The 25,010-nt window shown below is 39.7% G+C and overlaps 1 pseudogene; it reads left to right on the top strand.

The window, feature by feature from the left end:
• The window catches only part of LOC112407768 (regulator of nonsense transcripts 1-like), a 126,692-nt pseudogene that overhangs the window by 97,233 nt on the left and 4,449 nt on the right, over positions 1-25,010 (top strand).

The following is a 25,010-nucleotide window of genomic DNA, read 5'->3' as shown; positions in this document are numbered from 1 at the left end:
TACACATTTCCAGACCAGCATATCCTCTTATTTTAAAAAGCCTCTTTTTAAGAATTGAGTGGCTTGGCTGAGTGGACCCCTACTGTTTTTAAGAGTCTATTTGGATTTGAAATGACCCTGGGGGGCCACAGCAGGTAGATGGGGAACATCCAGCATTACTTGGGAATTTTTGGAAATTCTGCTTTTTCCCTCTGTATCTCAATAACCTTTGTTCTCTTGGCGAGAGAAATCCAAATGTAGTTGGCTTGCACAAACAAAAGAAATTTCTTGGCTCCCATTAAAGCCAAGAACAAAAACATCCTGAGGTAAATTGAATTCAGGGGCAGCTGGACCAGAATTCAGTAAGTATCATTAGAGTTCCATCTTGGCATGTGTGATGTCTCCTATCAGGCCAAGAGGCCCATCCTGCTGGCTGTGTAACTGCTGCAGGAAGACAGCATGCGCACCTCTCTATCTGCACCATCTCCCTTCTCTTGGGCTGTACGCCCAGCCCTGAACTAATCTCTGTGTCCAGGGGGCTGGAGTACAAGTCATCTGCCCACCCTGAGAGCTGCACTAGAGTGTAGCAGATAAAAGCCAAACTCTGGCAACACATTACCCAGGTTTGGATCTCAGTTCCACCGCTTAACAGGTGAGTGACATTAGACAAATTGTTTAGTCAACCTGTGCCTCGGTTTCCTCATCCAGAGAATGGAGCCGATTAAGTGTCCCTATCACCATTTTGTTGCGCAAATAGCTAAATTAATACATGTAACAAATGCGTAAGAATAGAAGGCATTTAGAACAGTGCCTGATGTCTAGTAACCACTCAGCAAGCATCAGCACTGCTGCCAAGTGGCAGGAAGAGGAGGAGGAAGAGAAGAAGCAGGAATCAGCTACTGATGACGCCTGCAGAAGCATATGGAGTAGAGGAAGAACAGTCTTAAAAGGATAGGGAGGGTGGGAGGGAGACGCAAGAGGGAGGAGATATGGGGATATATGTATATGTATAGCTGATTCACTTTGTTATAAAGCAGAAACTAACACACCATTGTAAAGCAATTACACTCTAATAAAACATGTTAAAAAAAAAAAGGAACTGGTTCAAGGCAAAACAAACAAATAATCCCCCCAGACTGGAAGGTATTTGTCTCTAGTCCCTCCATCAAGCTGTTAGCCTCTGCTCTGTTCCCCAGTAGACTCCCACATAGTTTGGGTGCTGTAAGATACCATCTAGACTTCACCGAGTAAATCCTCGTGCATGTCCTGCCTTGGTGTTATAATACGTTGCTGCTGTGCTTTTTAAAAACATAGAACTTTTACATGGTAAAGGTATGGTTTAAGGCTCCTCCAAGCAATTTTCAATTTGTAAATTTCATCGCTATAAATACCACTCCAGAAATGATGCTAACCATGATTGTGTGGCAGGGTGGGAAAAAAAAAAAACTACGTTAGATACATCTTTTAAAAAATAATGTTACTCACTAAAAACCTTTTACCGACAGAAAATGGACTGCACGTTAGTTGTGCATGCAGAGAGAAAGGAGGTGGAAGACACAAGGAAGCAAGAAAGGAAAGAGAGAACCAAAATAAACCCTCTCCTGTGTCGAGCGTTGAAAATGTGGCACTAACAAAGACTTCCCATTTCACATAGAATAAGCGCTGGCAGAGGCAGCATGCAGGGCTGTGGGTGTACTCAGCTGTGCAGTGCTGATTATAGAAGATGAAAGGGCTTGGCAATTTATTTCATCTCACACTGAAGCACTGCTGACAACTGAAAGTGAGGACAGAAGGATTCATTTGTTCAACTTCTGTTTTAAAAAGCAGACTTCAAATGATACCACAGAGAAAAAAAAGGAAATGCTGTGGTGTAATAAAATGTCTTCTTTTTAAAAATACACTAACTGCAGCATTTGTATTTTGTAGATGGGTTTGGAAGGAAAAGGGGTTGGCTTTTTTGTGTGTGTGTGTGGTTCTTATCAATTCCAGGGAACAAAATGTACATACATAGAATCAACTACTAATCAGATAGGGCAAGTTAACCTAATTTGACCAAAACACTCATGTCTATTCATCCCTGAATCCAAAGATGGGTCAGAATAAAAAATTTTTTAAAAACCCTGTAGCATTTAGAAAATTGAAAATGAAATTATTTTATGCAGGATCTTTATGCTAAGATTGAATAAATATATACTACATGATAGAGAATATATCTTAAATTTCATAATGTTGGTCTTTTTAAATTGTTTGCAGATCCAGATTTTCTTCATTTACCTATATTATTTTGTTTGCTTGAAACTTTGGAAGAAAAGGTTCAACTTCCTTTTAAATAAAATGTGGTATTACTTTTCATCAACATATTAGTGTTCGACAAGGAGAAATATTTTTCAGTTCAAAGACTCATATAAATTATTATGAAATCTAATCCACCTAGTAAAGTGGTCTTATCCCAAAAGATTTATAAAGATGGGTAATATCCCATACTGGTAGCACATTAGTTATTTATGATTAATACACAAGAACAGATCCAAATGTTAATGGCAAAAATAAAGAAATACATTCTGACTGTAATCATTAATATTAAACTAAAACATCAGTAACAAGAGCACATCATTCTTAAGCAATTTAGTTAAATGATTGATTTTTTTCTTTGTAACTTATATTAGAAATTTCCACTGTGTTTTCAATGTAGAGCTGTGTTCTAATTCCAAGAAATGAGCAAAGCAATAGAAATGGAAAGGATTATGGCTAAAATAAAATTCACTAGCTTCCTTAGCCTCTTAATACAATTATATTAAAGAGTTATTTTTTTCAAAAAATATTTTTGGAGCACTCGCTCTATGCCAGGCACCGTTTTGGGGACGAGGAAGGCACCGTTCACAGAGACCACAATGCAACAAGGCCACCTGAACTGTGCAATGCACAGCCTGCTTCTACTCTAATACATAGAGGGAGACAGAAAATGTACAAGTAAGCTAACACATAATTTAGATCAGAACCACGAGTTAGATAAGAAAAACACAGACTGATTGTGTGTAGGAAGAAGAGCCATATATGGGGATTTCAGGGAAGGTCTCACCAAAACCAGACAAAGACATTACAAAGAAAGAAAATTTCAGGCCAATATCTCTGATGAATATAGATGCAAAAATCCTCAACAAGATATTAGCAAACCAAATTCAATAATACATAAAAAGGATCACACACCATGATCAAGTTGGATTTCTATTCCAGGGATGCAAGGATGGTTCAATATTCACTAATCTATCAATGTGATACACCACATTAACAAAATGAAGGACTAAAATCACATGATCATCTCAACAGACAGAGGTCATTTGACAAAATTCAACTTCCATTCGTGATAAAAACTCTCAACAAAGTTGGTATGAACAGAACATATCTCAACACAATAAAGGCTATTCATGAAAAAGCAAGAGCTAACATCATACTCAATGGTGAAAAGCTAAAAGCTTTTTCTCTAAGATCAGGAACAAAGCAAGAATGCCCATTCTCACCATTTCTATTTAACATAGTACTAGAAGTCCTAGCTGTGACAGTCAGACAAGAAAAAAACAAAAGGCATCTAAATTGGAAGAGAAGAAGTAAAACTGTCACTATTTGCAGATGACATGATACTATATGTAGAAAACCCTAAACATGCCACAAAAAAACTGTTCATACTAATAAAGTACTTTATTGAACAAATAAATTTATTATTAAATATAAATTTATTATTAAATAATTTTAAATTTTTATATTTAATTTTAATTTATTTATTAAATTTTATAAACTTATTATCAAATAAATTAATAAGTTAAATAAAGTACTAGTACTGGATTCAGTTAAGTTGAAAGATAAAAGATTAATATACAGAAATATGATGCATTTCCATACACTAATAATGAACTATCAGAAAGAGAAATCACAAAAAAGATCTCATTTATAACCACACCAAAAAGGAATAAATTTAGCCAAAGGAGTGAAATACACATACTCTGACAACTCTAAGACACTGATGAAGGAAACTGAAGACGATGCAAATATATGGAAAAATATCCTATGTTCACAGATTGGAAGAATTAATATTGTTAAAATGTTCATAGTGCCCAAAGCAATCCACAGATTTAATGCAATTTCTATGAAAATAGCCACGACATTTTTCACAGAACTAGAACAAATGATCCTAAAATTTGTATGGAACCACAAAAACCCTAAATAGCCAGAGAAATTTTGAGAAAAAAAGAACAAAGCCAGAGGTATTATGCTCCCCGACTTCAGATTATACTATGAAGCTATGCTAAGCAAAATAGTATGGTCCTGGCACAAAAACAGACACATAAATCAATGGAACAGAATAGAGAGCCCAGAAATAAACCCATGTACATACAGTAAATAATCTATGACAAAGGAAGCAAGAAAATACAATGGGGAAAAGACAGTCTCTTTATTAAGTGGTATTGGGAAAACTGGACAGTTAGAGGTAAAAGAATGAACTTAGAAATTTTCTCGCACCATATACAAAAAACAAATTCAGAATGGATTAAAGACCTAAATGTAAGAGCTGAAACCATAAAAATCCTAGAAGAAAATGTAGGCAGTACACTCTTTGACAAAGGTCTTAGCAATATATTTTTGGATCTGTCCCCTCAGGCAAGGGAAACAAAAGCAAAAATAAATTTTGTTGCATACCTATTATGTTCTAGTTCATGCACCAAACTTTGCATTCCCAGGAAACCCTGTAATGACTAGCAGTAACTTTTCACCAAGATCTTGACTGCAGGCATCCCTTAGCCAAAATTCATATATATATATCCTGGCTCCTCTGCTACCTCTTCAGAGCAGTTCCTCAGAGCTAACTGAGAGGCTGTCTCCTGGGCCACAGTCCTCAGTAACACCCTGAAAAAACTCACCTCACAGCTCATATGTTGTGCATCTTTTTTTCAGTCAACATGAAGGACATCTAAGATAAGAAGGTAAACTGGTGGGAATGTAAACTGGTGCAGCCACTACAGAAAATGGTATGGATGTTCCTCAAAAAAACTAGAGTTGCCATGTGATCATCACTAATTATTAGAGAAATGCGAATCAAAACTACAATGAGGGGCTTCCCTGGTGGCACAGTGGTTGAGAGTCCGCCTGCCAAAGCAGGGGACACGGGTTCGTGCCCCGGTCCGGGAAGATCCCACGTGTCGCGGAGCGGCTGGGCCCGTGAGCCATGGCTTCTGAACCTGCGCATCCGGAACCTGTGCTCCGCAACGGGAGAGGCCCGCGTACCACAAAAAAAAAAAAAAAAAAAAAAAAAAAAAAAACTACAATGAGGTACCACCTCACACTGGTCAGAATGGCCATAATTAAAAAGTCTACAAATAACCAATGCTGGAGAGGGTATGAAAGAATTTGAAAAAAAATAGATACATGTATATGTATAACTGAATCATTTGCTGTACACCTGAAACTAACAACATTGTTAATCAACTATTCCCCAATATAAAATTAAAAAATTTTTTTTAATGCTGGAGAGGCGTGGAAAAAAGGGAATCACCCCATCTTTCCTTGCCCTGGGTACCCCTCTCATTTCTCCATATGACTTCCCTCTATTAAATGATTGTTTCAACTCTTCACATTACCTACATGTTCAGAGTTCTCTCAGACTCCAGTTTCAGTGCCCTAGCTGCCTAGGCTAGAAGCTCAGGAAGGGAAGCAGTGTGCCTATGGTCACGCAGTGAGATAAGGGCAGAGCCAGGATTTGAACTCCGGTCTCTCATGCTCCATGCCTATATTCTTTCACTGGCTTCAGTGGCCCCCTCCAGCTCTAAGGCACTGCTATGTCATCCACTTTCCTTACATTTTATTCTAGGTCATTAAAGTCTACAAAGGCAGTCAGCTACAAGACGGACATATTTTGCTCCAGGCTTGTCACCGACTTAGCCTAAATTAAGGAGATTGGAAGCATGGCTGAGCTGGTGGCTTGTGGCTCTGAGCTCCCTCCCGTGGCACATCCTTGAATCAGAGGTCATTGACATGGTCAGAATGGCTATCATTAAAAAGTCTACAAATAACAAATGCTGGAGAGGGTGTGGAGAAAAGGGAACCCTCCTACACTGTTGGTGGGAATGTAAGTCAGAGCAGATGCTATGGAAAACAGCATGGAGGTTCCTCAAAAAACTAAAACTAGAGTTGCCATATGATCCAGCAATCCCACTCCTGGGCATATACCCAGACAATACTATAATTAAAAAAGACACATGCACCCCAATGTTCATAGCAGCACTATTTACAATAGCTAGGACATGGAAATGAGCTAAATGTCCACTGACAGATGAATGGATAAAGATGTGGTACATATATACAATGGAATACTACGCAGCCATAGAAAAGAATGAAATAATGCCATTTGCAGCAACATGGACCTAGGGATTATCATACTAAGTGAAGGAAGTCAGAAAGAGAAAGACAAATACCATATGACATCACTTATACGTGGAATCTAAAATATGACACAAACAAACTTCTCTACAAAACGGAAACAGACTCACAGACATAGAGAACAAACATGATTGTCAAAGTGGGAGAGGGTTGGATTGGGAGTTTGGGATTAGCAGGTGCAAACTGGTATATATAGAATGGATAAACAACAAGGTCCTACTGTATAGCACAGAGAACTATATTCAATATCCTCTGATAAACCACAATGGAAAAGAATGTATGTATATGTATAACTGAATCACTTTGCTGTATAGCAGAAATTAACACAACATTGTAAATCAACTATACTTCAGTAAAGTTTTTTTAAAAAGTAATCACTGAGTTTCTCTTACACACCAGGATGATAATGGTGAAAATACATCCAGGTTCCTGCTTCTATTCCCAACTCCCAGAAGCCTTCCCTTTTTTGTCAGAGTCTCTTCTCTAACCTGCAAGGAGAAGCAACCAGGTAATTCCTCACTGCTTTCCCCTAGGTCTTTGGCTCTGTAAGGCAGGAACTCAGGAGATGGTGCTGGCTGAGTTTCCATCTTCTCTGTACTTAGTTTGGGCTCCATGTTGGTCATCATCAAGGCACTATTCTCTTTCAATCTGGACCCCATAGTGGTAAAGCAAGTGTTTCTAGACAAGGCTCTGAACGTCCATCCCACTGACTGGGTGCCACTGACTACATGGTGGACGTGCACGTTACAAGCATGACGTGGGGTGAAGACAAGGTTCATGGCCAAAAAAGATTGGTCTACAAAGAAGGATGGGGCTTCTGGGTAGCAGTGTAATGGACAAAGGCTCTGGAGGAAAAAAAAAAAGGGTGCTTTCTGAAAGCCCATGTTGATGACCCATGGTAGTATGTTATCCAACAGAAGGCAGGAAGAGAAAATGCAGTTTCGGTGCCCTAGCTGCCTAGGATAGAAGCTCAGAAAGGGAAGCAGTGTGCCTGTGGTCATGCAGTGAGCAGTAATTTCATTCGTGGGAGTGGTTAATTTTACCTGGCAATTTTTTTCCAACCCAAAATGTGAAGGAATCTGGGTTTACGTCTTAGGCCCCTAGTTATGAGTCATCCATTGATTGATTGATTCATTCAAGAAATACTTCATGAAAGTAAATAGGCACTAATGATATACTGTGATAATTGCTACATAAGAGAATTTCAAGAGCCTGTGGGAACCCCACGGAGGGGTACACAACCCTGGTTTGGAAAGTTTTCTGGAGGAAATGAAGAAGAAACTGAGCTCTGAAGAACAGGACCTTAACTAAAGGAAGAGATGGGGAGTTGTGCTGCATGTGTCTCTAATGGAAAAGACAGAGAAAACAAGGCATATTTGGGGAAGCTGTAAGAAGTCTGGTGTGGCTGGAGCATACACTTTGACATGGGAGAGGTGACAGTCGTGGCTAAAGATGTGAGCAGGGACTTTCTCGGGCACCGAAATGGTTTGTGGAGGAACACGACACACTCAAAGTACTGCTTTAGAAAGCTCAGCCTTTGGGGGCTACGTGGAGAAGGGATGGGGAGGTCAGAGCCTGCGCTTGACAGCTGTGCCCCAGAAAGGTGCAGTCTCCTCCTCACATCCTAGTGAACTCTCTTAATGCTTGGTGGAGAGCTGGACAGACAGACATGAAAGAATTCAAGGTGTGCAGGCAGATGGAGGGTCTTCCGTAGCCCACTTAAAAACCCAGCCCAGGCCACATTGCCAGGGGTAAGTAGACTGGCTGAAATGACTTGTTAAAGTCTTCCCCTGACAGGGATTTTGATACCTCTGTACTCTAGAAGTAGAGACCTGAGACAAAGAAATAAGCAGTCCCAGCCCCCCTGCACATCCAGCTGAAATGCGCTGTTGCCAACTTACTCTATTCCCAGGACACAGCCCAACCAAGCACCACCAAACACCAGCGGAACAAGGGAAGTATTGAGGATTCAGTAAGAATGGAGCTCTGTGTTCACTCTGTTCCCATGTAGTGACTGACCTATGGACACCGGGTAGTCAGAGAGTGACTTTTTGTAACAATTCATGAAGACAGGTTCTTATTCCCATTTTACAAAATAAAAGGTACAGAGAGGGTCAGTACCTAGCCCAGGGCCACATAGCTAAGCCATACCCTGGAACAGGGTATACTCTGCTGTACATACCTAGGCTAGTGCTCGGTGAAACAAGAAAAAGTATCAATAGATGAGGAAGTGTGCTCAGTGGCTAAAAATTCTTTGATGCCACTGGACTAGGGATTCTCACCAAGGAAACAACCTGTCTTTCAACTCAACTAGCCCTTCTCAAACAGCAATATCAGGAGTCATTTTTCTTACTGTCAAGTTTTAGCATTCAGATAAGTTCCAGCGCAGGGTCTAATCACTCTGGAGACTTCCACTGTCTGTTAAGTAAAGTGTCCACATGCCATAGTCTCTCAGTTCCTAGCTATTATGGAAGAGAGCCCTAGGAATATACAGCTGTTGCCTAAAAACCAGCTTGTTCCTAAACCAGTGAGCACAACTGGCTTAGACACTGAAGAGAGCCTGTGTAAACCTCAGCAGACATGGAGGTGCCTGGTGCTGGGAGCCATGGAATATAGTGTAGCATTCATATCCAAAGACATCAGCTACTGAAGGTAGGATGCATGGGAGACGGGGAGTTACAACTAGCTGACTCAGAACCCAGCAGTCTAACCGTGCTGTCCAACAATGTAGCCACTAACCACACAAGGCAATTTAAATATTGTACATACCTATTGGGATATGATTCACATACCGTACAATGTACTTTTGACGTGTGTAATTCAGTGGCATATTCATAGAGTGGTGCCACCAGGCCACTATCTAATGGTGGAACACTTCCATGACCCCAAAAAGAAATCTCGTACCCATGAGCAGTCACTCCTCATTCTTCCCTCACCCCCAGTCCCTAGCAATCAATAATGACTGAATCTCTGTGAATCTGCCTATCCTGGATATTTTCGTATAAATGGAATCGTACACTACGTGGTCTTTGGGGACTGACTTCTATCACTTATCATAATGTTTTCAAGATTCATCCACGTGGTAGCATGTATCAGTACTTCATTCCTTTTGATGACTGAATAATGTTCCATCGTACAGCTATTCCACTTTTTGTTTATCTGCCCATCCATTGATAGACACTGGGTTGTCTCCCCTTTTTAGCTGTTATTAATAATGCTGTTATGATCATGACTGTACAAGTTTTTATGTAAACTTATGTTTTCAGTTCTCTTCGGCATATATGTAAGAGTATTGTAGGGTCATAGAGTAACTCCATGTTTAAGTTTTGAGGAACTACTGAGCTGTTTTCCATACGTGCTCCATCACTTTACCTCCCCACCAGCAATGTATGAAGGTTGGAATTCTCCACAGCTTTCCCCCTCTAGCAAGGTCCAGGCAGGTCCATGATGCCTCTTGGCCTGGCTACTTGAGCACTGCCTTCACAGAGTTCCACCCAGGAGATTGCTGAGGAGCTGGTCAATGGGTTTACCTTCTCCATTTCACTGGCAGGGGGCAGATGCATCAGGCCACCAACAATGACCAGGGCAGGTCTGAGGTCAGACTCAGCACAGAGGGGTCCCAACACCCGAGAGCCCGAAAAGACCGGGTATCGCAGAATCTCATCTCAGAACCCCTCTCCCCCCAGGGCCCTCCCAGAGTCTTCCCACTAGAGTGGCCCACAGTCCCACTCCCAAAGGAAATCTGGACCTCCACTCACCCCACCAGCTGCATCAGAGGGGAGAGAGTCACTCTTCACATAGCCACAGGGTATTACAGAAAAAAATGTGTCTCCACTATACACTAGGCAATTAGAGACAATTTGTTCCCACTTTACACTAGTCAATGAGTATCTTTGTATTTTGTCCTTTTGCTAAATCTGGGATCTCCAAAATGAGGTTCCCAAAACTCCGTTTAATGCAAAAAGAAAGAGAAAAGAAAGAAAGAAAGAAAACTCAGTGTCTTCTTTTTGAAGTAAGCAGGGCTCTCATAGTCTGTCTGCCCTGCACACTGTTTCCAAACTTGGGAGGAATAAGTTTTCCCCAGACCCATTCCCTCTGGGTGAGGGGCAGATCAAGCCACTGTAGCTTAGATAAAATTTCATGCAGCCCTAGACTTGGAAGGTTCTGGGTTCTGACCTGCATGAGCAGCCATCTGACATGCCTAAGCCTCTGTGTTTTCATCCCTATAATGGGGATGCTTGTTGAGAACTCACTGGGATAATTCTCTTAATAAAGACTATTAATACAGGGAGGTCAGGTGTTCCACAGCTAAAAACATGCCCAGATAGTAACAAGTGTCTAAGCATGCACCCCCATCCCCACCACCAAACTCAAATTGTACTTTTAAAGGCCAGAACTTTCTTCAGCGAGGGCACTCCTGCCCCTCCCATTGCACGTGGCCCTGAGGGGCTGGGATTTCCTGGGTGAGCTCCAGACCCCAATCCTCCCCTAGGAGTTCAAGGTGATGCTACTGACTGTATGTCCCTCCTTGCCCCATCCAGTATGAAGATGAGTTCACTTTTAACCTAAAGAATGCCTACAGGATGTAAGCACCCCCCAGGAAGGTGCAATGGAGAAGCTGCCGGGGTCCATGGTACCAGCCTTTCCAGGTAGAAGTATCTCCATCACCACCTTCCTTTTCACATAGCCGGCCTTCACCACAGGCCAACAGGTCCTAGACCAGCTGCTCACGAGGTGAGCGTCCCCAGCCTCTTTGGCACAGTAGTGGTTCTGCCCACTGCCGACTGTATGTTTTGGGAATGTCACCATATGTATCGGAGCCTTAGTTTGCTCCTCTAAAAAGTGGATGGTAAAGGATAAACTTCAAAGGGTTCTTGTGGGGATTAATGGATCACCCATGGCAGGTGCTCACCTGGTACCTAGCTCTCAGAAAGGGCTTCCAGTCACACTATGGTTATTCATCTTTTTTTCCCCAGTTTTACTGAGATGTAATTGCCATACAGGACTGTTTAAATTTAAGGTCCACACCATAATGATCTGACTTACATACATCATGAAAAGACTACCAAAGTTTAGTGAACATCTATCACCTGATACAGATACAAAATATACAGATCCTCATCCTTATTTATCTTATAACTAGAAGTTCCTACTTTTTGATTGCCTCCATCCAATTTCCCCTCCCCAACCCTCACCTCTGGTAACCACAAACCTAATCTCTTCTTCTATAAGTTTGTTCATTTGTTTTTGAAGTATAAATGGCCTACAATACTATGTTAGTTCCTGTTACACAATGTAGTGATTTGGCATTTTTACACATTTCAAAATTATCACAAGTCTATTAAGATCTGTCACCATACAAAGATATTACATAGTTATTGACTTTATTCCCCACACTGTACATTTCATACCCGTGACTCATTTATTTTGCAACTGGAAGTCTGTACCTCTTAACTGCCCTCACCTACTTCTCCCTCCACTTTTCTCCCCTCTGGCAACGACATACTTGTCCTCTGTATCTGTGACTCTGTTTCTGTTTTGTATGTTTTCTTATTTGTTTTGTTTTTTAGACTCCACATATAAGTGAAACCCCCTAGGTCCATCCATGTTTATGGTTGTCCATCTTTATTTTTTCTCCCTCCCCCATTAAAACACATCCGCCTCACGCCTCAATAACCTCTGGCCCTTCTCAGTGTGGAAAAGCACGTGGAAAGCACCCCGTTTTTCCATTTGTCAAGGAGACTGAGATTTCTTCTAGCTGATCTGATCCTTGTCCTTGGTGTTGCCAGATGAGGGACCTCTGGAAGCAGCAGAGGGGCCCCAGGACCACCCAGATATCTGGGATGCTTGTGCTTGGAGATCATTCATTCAAAAATGCAGATCAAGCACCTACTACATGCAGCCAGTTTTTGAGATACTTAACATAACTCAGTGAATGAAGCAGACACAATCCCCGGGCCTCAATACTAGACAGAGAGTTGGACCTGCACACTAGATACCATACACAGCTCCTGTCCACGTACATCACATGTGATGCCATCATAGGCTTCTACACATCTGGAGGCATCTTCCTATTTTCTGATGAGGATGATGAACCACAGGACTTACTGAAACAGTGAGTGGCCTCTGGGTGTGGAAGGAGGGCCTCTTGCCTCTACAGAACAGGGTGGGACAGTACAAGAGGGTTGGGACCGGCAAAACGCTGGATCTCACACATCTTTTGATTCCCATGGAAAAGCGAGGCCTTGTGGCTTCCACTCCAGGAGGAAAGTAGTGAAAAAGAACTGTGGGTAAGGTCCCAGGACCCTGGGGACAAGAGCGGAGGCTGGGCTGTACCATCCCCTGGAAACTTATCTCCATTGTAGGTCCACCTCAATCTGTGGATGTGTGGACCTACTTCTCCCTACCTTCTCCAGCCCTCATCCTGGTGCCAGAGAACCTGAACTGACTGCTCTGGAAGTGACCAGAAGGAGGGTCTGGAAGAGCTAGGTACAGGATGGTTTCGGGGTGGGCAGGAGTCAGGAACCATATAGCCTGGAATGTGCCAAAAGCCAGCCCTGAGAGGCGACTAGAGGAAGTTTGGTGTTCTGGCAGGGGACAGGAGGGAGATTTGGAGGAGGCTACTAAGGGTCCCAGCTGCTCCATGTGGGAGTCTAGGTTGGGCCAGGAGACTGAGGGTGAGGGCTATCAGTGGAGGGTCCATTGCAGCACCTGAGAGGGGGCGCTCATTACCAACCCCACCCTGATGGCAGAGGACTGCATCCCCTTCCTCAACACATTCCTGTTACCTGCTGCAGCTGAACACTGTGATGGAGGATTATCTGGAGGTGAGTGAGCCTGGGCGTGGGGTGGGGGGGATCCTGTGGTTAGAAAGGAGGGAGTCCCTTCCTGCCTAAGGTCTGAGTCACCCCGTTTGTCATCAGAGAAAGTTGAGTTAGAAGATCTCTGGCCTCAGTTCCCCTGTTGCCCCATCTCTGGAGCCCAGAGCCAAGCCCAGGTCCAACTCCTGCTTCTGGGCGTGTGTGTCCCCTGCTGGGCCCTGGCAGTAGTGCGGTATGAGAAGGGGTGTGGATGGGGGCTAGTTATGGACTCAGAGGTCTGTTTCTGACAGACTTTGGCTGTCTGCCTTCCAAAGCAAGGTGATCAACTTTCTGAAAAGGAGAGAGGTGAGCAGCTGTGGTCTCACTGTAGGGAGGTGTAGAAATCAGGGGTCCCAATGAGCAGGACCCTCTCTGGCTCTAACCCTTGGATCTTACACTTGTTGGGAGAGTTTGATACACAAAACAGGAAAGAGCCATCCCATTAATGGGTGGGGGTAGGGGCTGACATCAAGGACAGCTTCCTGGAGGAGGAGCTATTTAAACCCAGTTGGGACATGAGGCAGGGCCTGGATGGAAGTGGAGGCAAGGAGGGTCTCCATGTGAGGAAAGACAGAGGACCAGCCCCCTGTCCCACTCCTCACCCCCAGGAGGTCCCCACAGTTCCCCCACCCAGGCCTTATCTGTGAGTCCTCAGATGGTAGTTTTGACTGAAGACGCACTGCATGCAGGAAAGGCAAACCTACATCTAGAGTAAGTGCCTCTCCCAGAAGGAACAAAACATTGCTCCTTCAATGGCCAAATTTATCCAATGTAATCACCTGCCACCCAGGGCTGATCATCCCAGGGAGTGGTGATATCTCAACCCTTGCTGAGAACCATCTGAAGACCACCAGAACAGCTCTTCTACAACTAAGGCTGTAAAGAAAGAGCCACAGGGAGTCTGAGAGGAGGGGCAGAGAAGCAATTTAGTCAAGACCCACAGCCACTGCCAGCACATGTGCCTGGGCACACTTAGGAAGGAGGTGAACCAGCTTGGCCGGGGCCTGCCATGGGTCAGGGCAGAGACTGCCACTGCCAGCATGTGCCCACTTATGAGCACTTGGCAAGGAGAAGAGCAAGTTCAGTAGTGTGGGTCAAATGCCTGCAGCCCCAACCCAGCCTCTAACCAAGGCGAGTAAACCAGGGAAAAACTGGAACCAGCTCACAAGTGCAACCCCAAGCCCTTGGGCACTGGACATGCCCCCAACCAAGGTAGAGTCTGCCATCACCTCCCTCAGAGCTCCTGTTCCAGCAGCATGGGCACTGGCCTCAACCCCAATAGGGCAGTGACTACCATTCAGCCTAGGGGAAGTCTCAGCTTTCAAATGGCTTCTGCTATAGCCCCTCCAACTCAAACCCTACCAAATTCCCACCAAGGCAGCGGCTGCCATCGCACCCCAGGGAAGTCGTGGTCCAGGATGACTTCAGATACAGCTGTCTCACCAAAGCCACTAGGCACATGCAGAACACACAGGGACACTCTCACAAAAGGACATACCATCAAGACCGCGATAAGTAACTGTTTCACCTAATTTCTTAGAAACAAAGAGGGAAAGTTAAACAAAATAAGAAAACAGAACATGTTGCAAATGAAAGATAAAACCCCTGAAAAAATTCCTAATGAAACAGAGATAATTCACCTGATAAAGAATTCAAAGCTATAGTAATAAAAATGCTAACCTAACTTGGGAAAAGAATAGATGAACATAATCAGCACTTCAACAAAGAACTAGAAAATATAAAAAAGAACCAGTCAGAGATGAAGAATTCAATAACTGAAATGAAAAATACACTCGAAGGAATCAACAATAGATTAGGCAATACAGAAGAATGCGTAGCGATTGGGAGATAGAAAAGTGGAAATCACCTAATCAAAACAGCAAAAAGAAAAACAAATCGTTAAAAGTGAGGATAGGTTAAGGAACATTTGGGACAACGTCAAGTATACTAACATTCTCATTACAGGGGTCCCAGAAGAAAGAGAGAGAAAGAAGGGGACCAAAAATGTATTTGATGAAATTATGGCTGAAAACTTCACTAACCTGAAGGAGGAAACAAATATCTAGGTTCAGGAAGCACAAACAGACCCAAACAAGATGAACCCAGAGACTCACACCAAGACACCTCATAATTAAAATAGCAAAAGTTAGAAATGAAGAACTTTAAAGGCAGCAAGAGAAAAATAATCACATACAAGGGCATGCCCATAAGGCTATCACCTGATTTTTTTAGCAGAAACTTTGCAGCCCAAAAGGGAGTGGCATGATATATTTAAATTACTGAAAGGAAAAAACCTACAACCTAGGATACTCTTCCCAGCAAGGTAATCATTCAGAATTGAAGGACAGATAAAGAGTTCCCCAGACAAGCAAAAACTGAATTAATGACTACTAACCCAACCTTACAAGAAATGTTCAAAGTTCTCCTTTAAGAGAAAAAGAAAAGGCTACAACAAGAAATAAGAAAATGGAGGTAGGGAAAAAGTCATTGGTAAAGGCAAATATATAGAAAAGCAGTGCATCAACAATTTAAATAAGCTAGTACAAAGGTTAAAATAGAGAACTCTTTAAGTCAACTATAACTACAATAGACAGTAAAGAGATAGGCATGAATATATAAAATATGACATCAAAACATAAAACGTGGGGGAGGAGTAAAAATGCAGATCTTTTAGAATGGATTTGAACTCAAATAATTATCAGTTTAAAACAAGTAGTACAATTATAGGTCAATACACATGAACTCCGTGGTAGCCACAAATCAAAAACCTACAACAGATGCACAAAAATTAGAGAGAAAGGGATACAAACATTAACACTAAAGAAAATCATCAAACCACAAGGGAACAGGCTAAAAGAAGAAAAAAAATAGAACTACAAAATAAATAAAAAACAAGTAACAAAATGGCAACCATTACATACCAATCAATAATCACTTTAAATGTCAATGAACTAAATGCCCCAACCAAAACATGTAAGGTACCTAACTAGATAAAAAGGCAAGATCTATCTATATACTGCCTACAAGAGACCAACTTCAGAGCTAAAGACACACACAAACTGAAAGTAAGAGGATGGAAAAAGATATCCATGCAAATGGAAGTGAAAAGAAACCCAGGAGAGCAACACTCATATAACACAAAGTAGACTTTAAAAAAAAGTCTATATGAAAAAATGAGGAAGGGCATTATATAATGATAACTGGGTCAATACAAGAAGAGAATATAACATGTTAAATACACATGCACCTAATATAAGAGCACCTAAATATATAGAGCAAATATTAAAAACATAAAGAGAGAAACTGCCAGGAATACAGTAATAGTAGGAGATGTAACACTCCACTTACATCAATGGATAGACCATCCAGACAGAAAATCAATAGGAGACAGAGACCTTAAATGACACTTTAGACCAGATGAACTTAATAGATATTTATAGGACATTCCATACAAAAAGAACAGAATACACATTCTTTTTCAGTGCACACGGAACGTTCTCCAGGATAGATGACATGCTAGGCCACAAAACATTACTCAGTAAATTTAAGAGGACATAATTTATATCAAGCATCTTTTCTGACCACAACAGTATGAAGTTAGAAATCAATTACAGGAAGAAAAATAGAAAAAACACAAATGCATGGAGACTAAACAACACGCTATTTTTTAAAAATGTATCAACAGATAAACCAAAGAGGAAATCAGAAAATCCCTAAGACAAATGAAAGTAAAAACACAACTTTCCAAAATCTATGGAACATTGCAAAAGCAATTCTAAGGGGGAAGTGTATAGCAATATAGATCTACCTAAAGAAACAAGAAAAATATCAAATAAACAATCATCAAAAGGAATTAGAAAAAGAAAAACAAACAAAGCCCAAAGTCAGCAGAAGAAAGAAAATAATAAAGATCAGAGTGAAATAAATAGAAACCAAAAAAACAAAAAACCCTAGAAATATCAATGAAAACAAGAGCTACTTTTTGAAAAGATAAACTAAATTGATAAGTCTTTATCCTGGTTCATTAAGAAAAAAAGAGAGAGGACCCAAATAAACAAAATTAGAAATGAAAGAGGAAAAGTTAAAACTGGTATCACAGAAATGCAAACAATCATAACAGAATACTACAGTTATATGCCAACATATTGGACAACTTAGAAGAAATTGAAACATACAAGCTTCCAAGATTGAATCAGCAAGAAATAGATAACCTGAACAGACTGATTACTAGTACTGAAATTGAATCAGTAATCAAAAAACTCCCAAAAAACAGAAGTTCAGGACCACATGTCTTCAAAGGGAAATTCTACCACATATAAAGAAGAATTAATACCTATCCTTCTCAAACTATTTCAAAAATCTGAAGAGAAGGCAACACTCCTAAAATCATTCTATGAGGCCAATATTACCCTGATGCCAAAGCCAGACAATGACACTGCAAAAAAGAAAATCCCAGGCCAACATCTCTGATGAATATAGATAAAATACTCAACAAAATATTAGCAAGCCAAATTCAATACATAAAAAGCATCATACACCATAATCAAATAGGACCTATCCCAGGATGCAAAGATGGTTCAATATCTGCAAATCAATCAATGTGATGATACAGCACATTAACAAAACAAAGAATAAAAATCACATGATCATCTCAAAAGATTCAGAAAAAGCATTTGACAAAATTTAACATCCATTCATGATAAAAAAAACTCTCAACAAAGTTGGTACAGACAGAACAGATCTCAACATAATAAAGGCCATTTACGACATACCCATAGCTAACATCACACTGAACCATGAAAAGCTGAAAGATCCGGAACAAGACAAGGATATCCACTCTCACCATTTATATTTAACATTGAATTGGATGTCCTAGCCACAGCAATCAGACAAGAAAAAGAAATAAAAGGCATCCCAATTGGAAGGGCAGAGCAAAACTGTCACTATTTGCAGATGACATGATACTATTATACATACAGAAAACTCTAAAGTCTCCATTAAAAGACTATTAGAAGTAAAAAATGAATCAGTAAAGTTGTAGAATACAAGATTAGTATACAGATATCTGCTGTTTTTCTATATGCTAATAATAAAGTATTAGAAAGAAAAAGTAAGAGAACAATCCCCTTTATAATTGAATCAAAAGAATGAGATACCTTGGGACTTCCCTGGTGGTACAGTGGTAAAGAATCCACCTTCCAATGCAGCAGATGCGGGTTTGATCCCTGGTCAAGGAACTAAGATCCCACATGCTGTGGGGCAACTAAGCCCATGTGCCACAACTACGTTGAGCTTGCATGCCTCAACGAGACAGCCCACATGCCTCAAAACTACAGAGCCCAAATGCACTGGAGCCCACGTGCCACAACTAGAGAGAGAAAACCTGCATGCCACAACTAGAGAGAAGCCCAAGCACTGCAACTAGAGGGAAGCCCAAGCGCCGCAACAAAGAGACTGTGTACTGTAACGAAAGATCCTGCATGCCTCAACGAATATCCCATGTGCCACAACTAAGACCCAATGCAGTCAAAATAAATAAATAAATAAGATACCTAAGAGTAAATTTAACCAAGGCGGTGAAAGGCACATACTCTTAAAACCGTAACACACTGATGAATAAAACTGAAGATGATTCACGTAAATGTAAAGATATCCCATGTTCATCAACTGGAAGTATTAATATTGTTAAAATGTCCACACTACCCAAAGCAATCTACAGATTTAATGCAATCTCTATCAAAATATTCATGACATTTTCCACAGAACTAGAACAAATAATCCTAAAATTTGTATGGAACCACAAAAACCCCAAATGGCCAAAATAATCTTGAGTAAAAAGAACAAAGCTTGAGGTATTATGCTCCCTGACTTCAGACTATACTACAAAGTTACAGCAATCAAAAGAGCATGGTACTGGCACAAAAAAAAGACATATAGACCAATGGAAAAACATAAAGAGACCAGAAATAAACCCATGCACATGTGGTCAATTAATCTACGATGAAGGAGGCAAGAATATACAATGGGGAAGACAGTCTCTTTAATAAGTGGTATTCAGAAAACTGGACAACTACATGTAAACTAATAAAATTAAAACAATTTTTCAAACCATATACAAAAGTAAACTCAAAATGGACTAAAGACCTAAATGTATAAAACTCCTAGAAGAAAGCATAGGAAGCACACTCTTTGGCATAGGTCTTAGCTATATACTTTTGGATCTATCTCCTCAGGCAAGGAAAGCAAAAGCAAAAAATAAATAAATGGGACCTAATCAAACTTAAAAGCTTCTGCACAGTGAAGAAAACCATCAACAAAAGGAAAATACAACCTACTGAATGGGAGAAAATATTTGTAAATGATATATGTAATAAGAGACTAATAATCAAAATAGAGAAAGAACTCATACAACTCAATATCAAAAAAAAAATCCAATTAAAAATGGGCAGGAGACCTGAACAGACATTGTTCCAAAGAAGACATACAGATAATATATAAAAATATCAAATCACTATGCTGTACACCTGAAGCTAAAATAATAAGTCAACTATACTTTGATTTAAAGACAAAAAGAAAAGGAAAGAAAGAACCAGGCTTGTGAAGATCTGAGGAAGAATGTTCTAAGTACCCAAGCACAGGAATGAGTTTGTCAGTCACTGCGGTCAGAGGGAAGGCCTGAGCAACTGGAGTGATGAGCAAAGGGGGAGAGAGGCAGAAGCAAGGTCAGGGAACCAAAAGAGGCCACTCTTCAGAAGGCCTGATAAGCCAAGTAGTTTGAATCTTTTTTAGGGCCAAACAGAAACCTCTGGAGAGCTCCTTCCATTCAGAAGAGTAATGTTAGAGTTCTCAGAGCACAAGAATAGCTCAGCACTGAGGCTCCTGGTCCCATTTTGGCTGCCATCAGAGCATCAGATGATGGGATATTGAGGTAAGAAGAGTAAGTACTGAGATAAATTATAATTAAATGGTAATTATAGTACTGAGGTTCTAATTGGAAAGTCATAATAATCCAAACCCTACAGAAGCAACACTCAAGCTGGGGCACTATAGATTTATCTGGATGAGCAATTATTTTTCAAAGACACTTGGACACTACAGTATACATTTTTGCTCTGCCATAATGAATGACATTTAAACAAAACTGAAGATGGAACAGAAAAGACTGTTTACAAGAGGTGGTCCAGGCACCAGGAGGCTCTGATAAACAGAACACCCTTTACTTAGGTTACATATAGCTTAATATAGAGTATAATATTGAGTGCAATATTCGGTATATTCAATAATACTCTAATACTGAATATAGCTTAATTATATACAGTTTAATATTGAGCTATATATACCAGACCGTATAAAAAATGTGATCACTTTTCTATAGAAGCTAATATTTAATATTGAGAAGACCAAAGATATCCTACGGTAGGTAAAGCACATAAAACTGTACATCTACTCTTACAGTAAGTAGCTAACAAATGTTCAAATGAATAAATGAATGCTTAGATTTCAATCACTTGTCATTCAATAAAAATATGCTATTTAATTGAGATTATCTGATTTACAAGTTAGTTTGAATAACATCTCAATTTTTTTAAATTTATTTATTTATGTTTACTTTTGACTGTGTTGGGTCTTTGTTGCTGCGTATGGGGGCTACTCTTTGTCGCAGTGTGCAGGCTTCTCACTGTGGTGGCTTCTCGTGGAGCACGGGCTCTAGGTGCGTGGGCTTCAGTAGTTATGGCATGCAGGCTTCAGCAGTTGTGGCTCAGGGGCTCTAGAGTGCACAGTCAGTAGTTGTGGCACATGGGCTTAGTTGCTCCATGGCATGTGGGATCTTCCCGGAACAGGGCTTGAAACTGTGGCCCCTGCACTGGCCGGCAGATTCCTAACCACTGCACCACCAGGGAAGCCGCTACATCTCAATTTTTATGACAGAATTTAAGTCTATCTGATATAAGGGATGCTTGGTATTTTATTATACTTTATTGATAAAGAAAAAATTTTTAAAATGAGGCTTTAACATTAGCAATTCCATTCTAATATATTGGGAATTATCATAGGTATAGTCAATTTGGGGCATAAATTTTATTTCCATAAAGACAACTTGGGGGGAGTAAAAGTATTTTGATAAAAGCTATCATAAAGTACACTTTTCTTAAATTAGCATTCACAGAAGAGGTAAATCACAGGAAAATGCTTTAAAAAACTATCTAAAGATAGTCCTTGTGGATAACCAAAAACATTAAAAATAGATAACTGACCTAAGCACATGATAATATCAATCAACTATTACGGCAATCAGGCAGTACACCTGGTTATTTTTCATACACTGCCTTCTCTTTTCTTTTCATGAGGTATAAATTACAATCAGTGAACTGCACATATCTTAAGAATATAGTCCAATGGGGTTTAAAATATGTGTACACCCTATAAACAGCACCCATACTACAGAAACTTCCCTCTAGGCCTTTCCCAATCAATCTCTTCACCTTCTGCTTGAGGCAATCATCACCATAGCTTAGTATTATCAGTTTTAAAAATTCATTGATAATCAAACACCTACAGCCCTCCGCTCTACCAGCTGAGTAAGCAGCCGCATAGCACAGGGAGATCAGGTCGGTGCTTTGTGACCACCTAGAGGGGTGGGATAGGGAGGGTGGGAGGGAGGGAGACGCAAGAGGGAAGAGATATGGGAACATATGTATATGTATATCTGATTCACTGTTATATAGCAGAAACTAACACACCACTGTAAAGCAATTATACTCCAATGAAGATGTTAAAAAATAAAGAAATGAAGAGTGGGAAAGACTTCTGATGCAATGGAGACTTAATAAAGATTTGATTTTGAATCAATTGATTTTGAATCAATAAAAAAATTCATTGAATAGAATTATATTACTACTTAGCAATAAAAAAAGAATGAACTAATTATAGATACAACATGGATGAACCTCCAAATCACTAAGCTGGGTGAAAGAAAAACCATACACAAAAGTAGTATATAATGCATCATTCCATTTATATAAAATTCCAAAAAAAATCCAACTAACCCTTGCTGACAGAACTCAGAGCACTGGTTGTCTGGGGACCAGGGAGAGGATAAGCAAGAGGAATTACAAATGAGCATAAGTAAATGTGGGAGGTATATTCATATGTCAAAACTTACCAAATTGTACACTTTAAATATGTGTAGTTGATTTTTTTCAACTATATCTCAGTAAAGCTTAAAATCATAACTCAAATGGCATATCAGTTTGCTGGATAAGAAAAATTTACTTTGCAAGTCACACAGAGCTTACGTATTCAATAAGTAATTAAGCTTTCATAATGTGTTTTAACTTAGAAAAGGTTTCACCATTTTTCCTCCAAATATTTTTCTCTAATGCAATTTTTCTTCCATTCCGTGAATCCAATTCTGTGTGTGTTCAATACCAATGTTGTCCTACAATAAAGAGGTCAATACTGCTCTTTTTATTTTTTTTCACTCTGGGCTTTTGTTTGGTTTATTTCTATTGATTTGCAAGTTCACTGATCTTTTCTCATTGTCCAGTCTGTTGTTATGACCTCATTTCATCTCACTTCTCAAATTTCCATTTGACCCCTTTTTAGTTTCCATTTTTCTATTATGAACCTCTATCTGTTCATCCATTATATCCATCTTTACCTTAAAGCTTTGAAAATATTTATAATACTGTCTTAAATTCTTTTTGAACAGAAGGCTCCAGTTAAATCTTCTTTCGGTTCAAATTATAAAACAATTGTATGTGTCATTTAAATAAGGGAGTAGACTTCCTTATTTAATGTTTTATTTACTTTCAACGTACAGCTCAAAGCACAAACACTGTTCACTTTAAACCCAAACCCTTTCCTTCCCCTGTTTATTCAATATTTTGGACACGTATTATGACATATGCACTGGACCTAAATTCAAGAGTTCTGTGAAAACCATATCATTGGAAGAAGGAATTCATTGATCTACTGTATTTTTCAAGGGCTTCAGCCTCATATTTGGTTATATGTTACTAACTGATCCACTAAAATAAGATGGCAAAAAACCCAGCTCTATTTTTGGAAACACAATTTTCCTCATTATTTTTTTACAAGTTGTATGCACCTATTGTCTTCTGTTATTAAGAAACGAACAAAATAATGTCTTAGTCCAGATTTGTTTTTAAGCGATGCTTCACTTTATACTTTTTGTTGAGGTATAAATCACAAAAAATAAAATGCGTATGTCTTAATAATACAGTTCAATGATTTTGACAATGACTGGGTAACAACCACTGAAATTAATATACAGAACATTTCTATCACTCCCAAAATTTCCCTCATTCCCCCTTTCCAGTTAGTCTGCTTTCCCCAGAGGTAACCAGTTTCTCATTTCTACTAACATGGTATAGAACTGCCTGTTCTTGGAACTTATATAAAATGAAGTCATATATAAGTACTCTTTTGCGTCTAGATTCATTCAGTCAGATACTATTTTTAAGATTTATCCATGTCATTTCATCAATCAAAAGTTCATTCTTTTTAACTGTTAAGTATTCCATTGTATAAATATACTACAATTTCTTTACCCATTTTCGTATTGATGGGCCTCTTGGATTGTTTTCAAACTCTGGCTATTACTTTGTACAGACCTGCTATGAATATTCTCTTATACACATTTTCATAGACATATGTTTTCATTTCTCTTGGCTTAATACCTAGAAATGGAATTTCTGTGTCATAGATGTACTCACTTTATATATCTTTTTCCACTCCTCAAACTGAATTTGTGTTTTTAGATATTATAAAATATATCCTGTAAACAACATGTAGATAGGTCTTGCTTTTTATCCAGTCTTGTAATTTCCTTCTCTCTATTGGAGCATTTAGTCCACTTACATTTAATGGAATTACGGTTTTGTTCAGATCAGTTTAATTCTACTACCTTGGTATTTGTTTTCTATCTGTCCCATCTGTTATGTGTTCTACTGTTCATTTATTTCTATTGTCTTCTGTGCTTACAGAATAATTTTTATCCAATTTTATCAATGTAATTGATTTTTTAGCAATACTTCTTTGTGTGCGTCCACCTATGTGTTGTAATGGTTACCCTATAGATAGTAATACACACACTTAACTTAACACAGTCTCAATTCATAAGATATTAAAGAACAATACAATAACTATACAATGGTATAATTTCACTTAATCCCCACTCAATTCCTTGTATATTAGCCATACGTTTTAATTCAACATATTCTATAAACCCCATACCCATTATTACTGTTTTGTGCTTTAAACAGTCAAGAGTCTTTTAAAGAACTTCAGCAATGTCATGAGCCTAAAACGACTAAAATTAGACTTCAAGGGCATCAAGACAGCCAGAACCTAAAAGGCCAAGATTATAGAGAGAAGAGTTCAAAGAACTGAGCCCAATAGTCTAAGCCGTTTTTCCTCTTGAGGCACTTGCCAGTTTGTAAGTAGTACAGGCTGAGAAGCACAGAAGCGGCACAGAAACTAGCTGCTATGAGTTCGAGAAACTATGCAGGATTTTTCTCAGTTTCATGGCTCTGCGGAGATTTTAAAAATGGGATTAAAGAACCACCAAAAGGATGGGGTTCTGATAAAACCCCCAAGTATTCAATTGGACACCACAAGGGCTACAGTCTATGCTGAGGTTAAGCCAGAAATAGACCAGCCTTACAGACTTGAACCCAGCTGTGAATCAGCTCAGCCTGTTTGAATTAAAGTAATCCA

Source organism: Neophocaena asiaeorientalis, unplaced genomic scaffold (genome assembly GCF_003031525.2).
Source record: "Neophocaena asiaeorientalis asiaeorientalis breed wild unplaced genomic scaffold, Neophocaena_asiaeorientalis_V1.1 scaffold149, whole genome shotgun sequence".
NCBI classification, from domain to species: Eukaryota; Metazoa; Chordata; class Mammalia; order Artiodactyla; family Phocoenidae; genus Neophocaena; species Neophocaena asiaeorientalis.
Note: the sequence above shows the minus strand (reverse complement) of the source record. Positions and strands in the feature narration are given on the sequence as shown.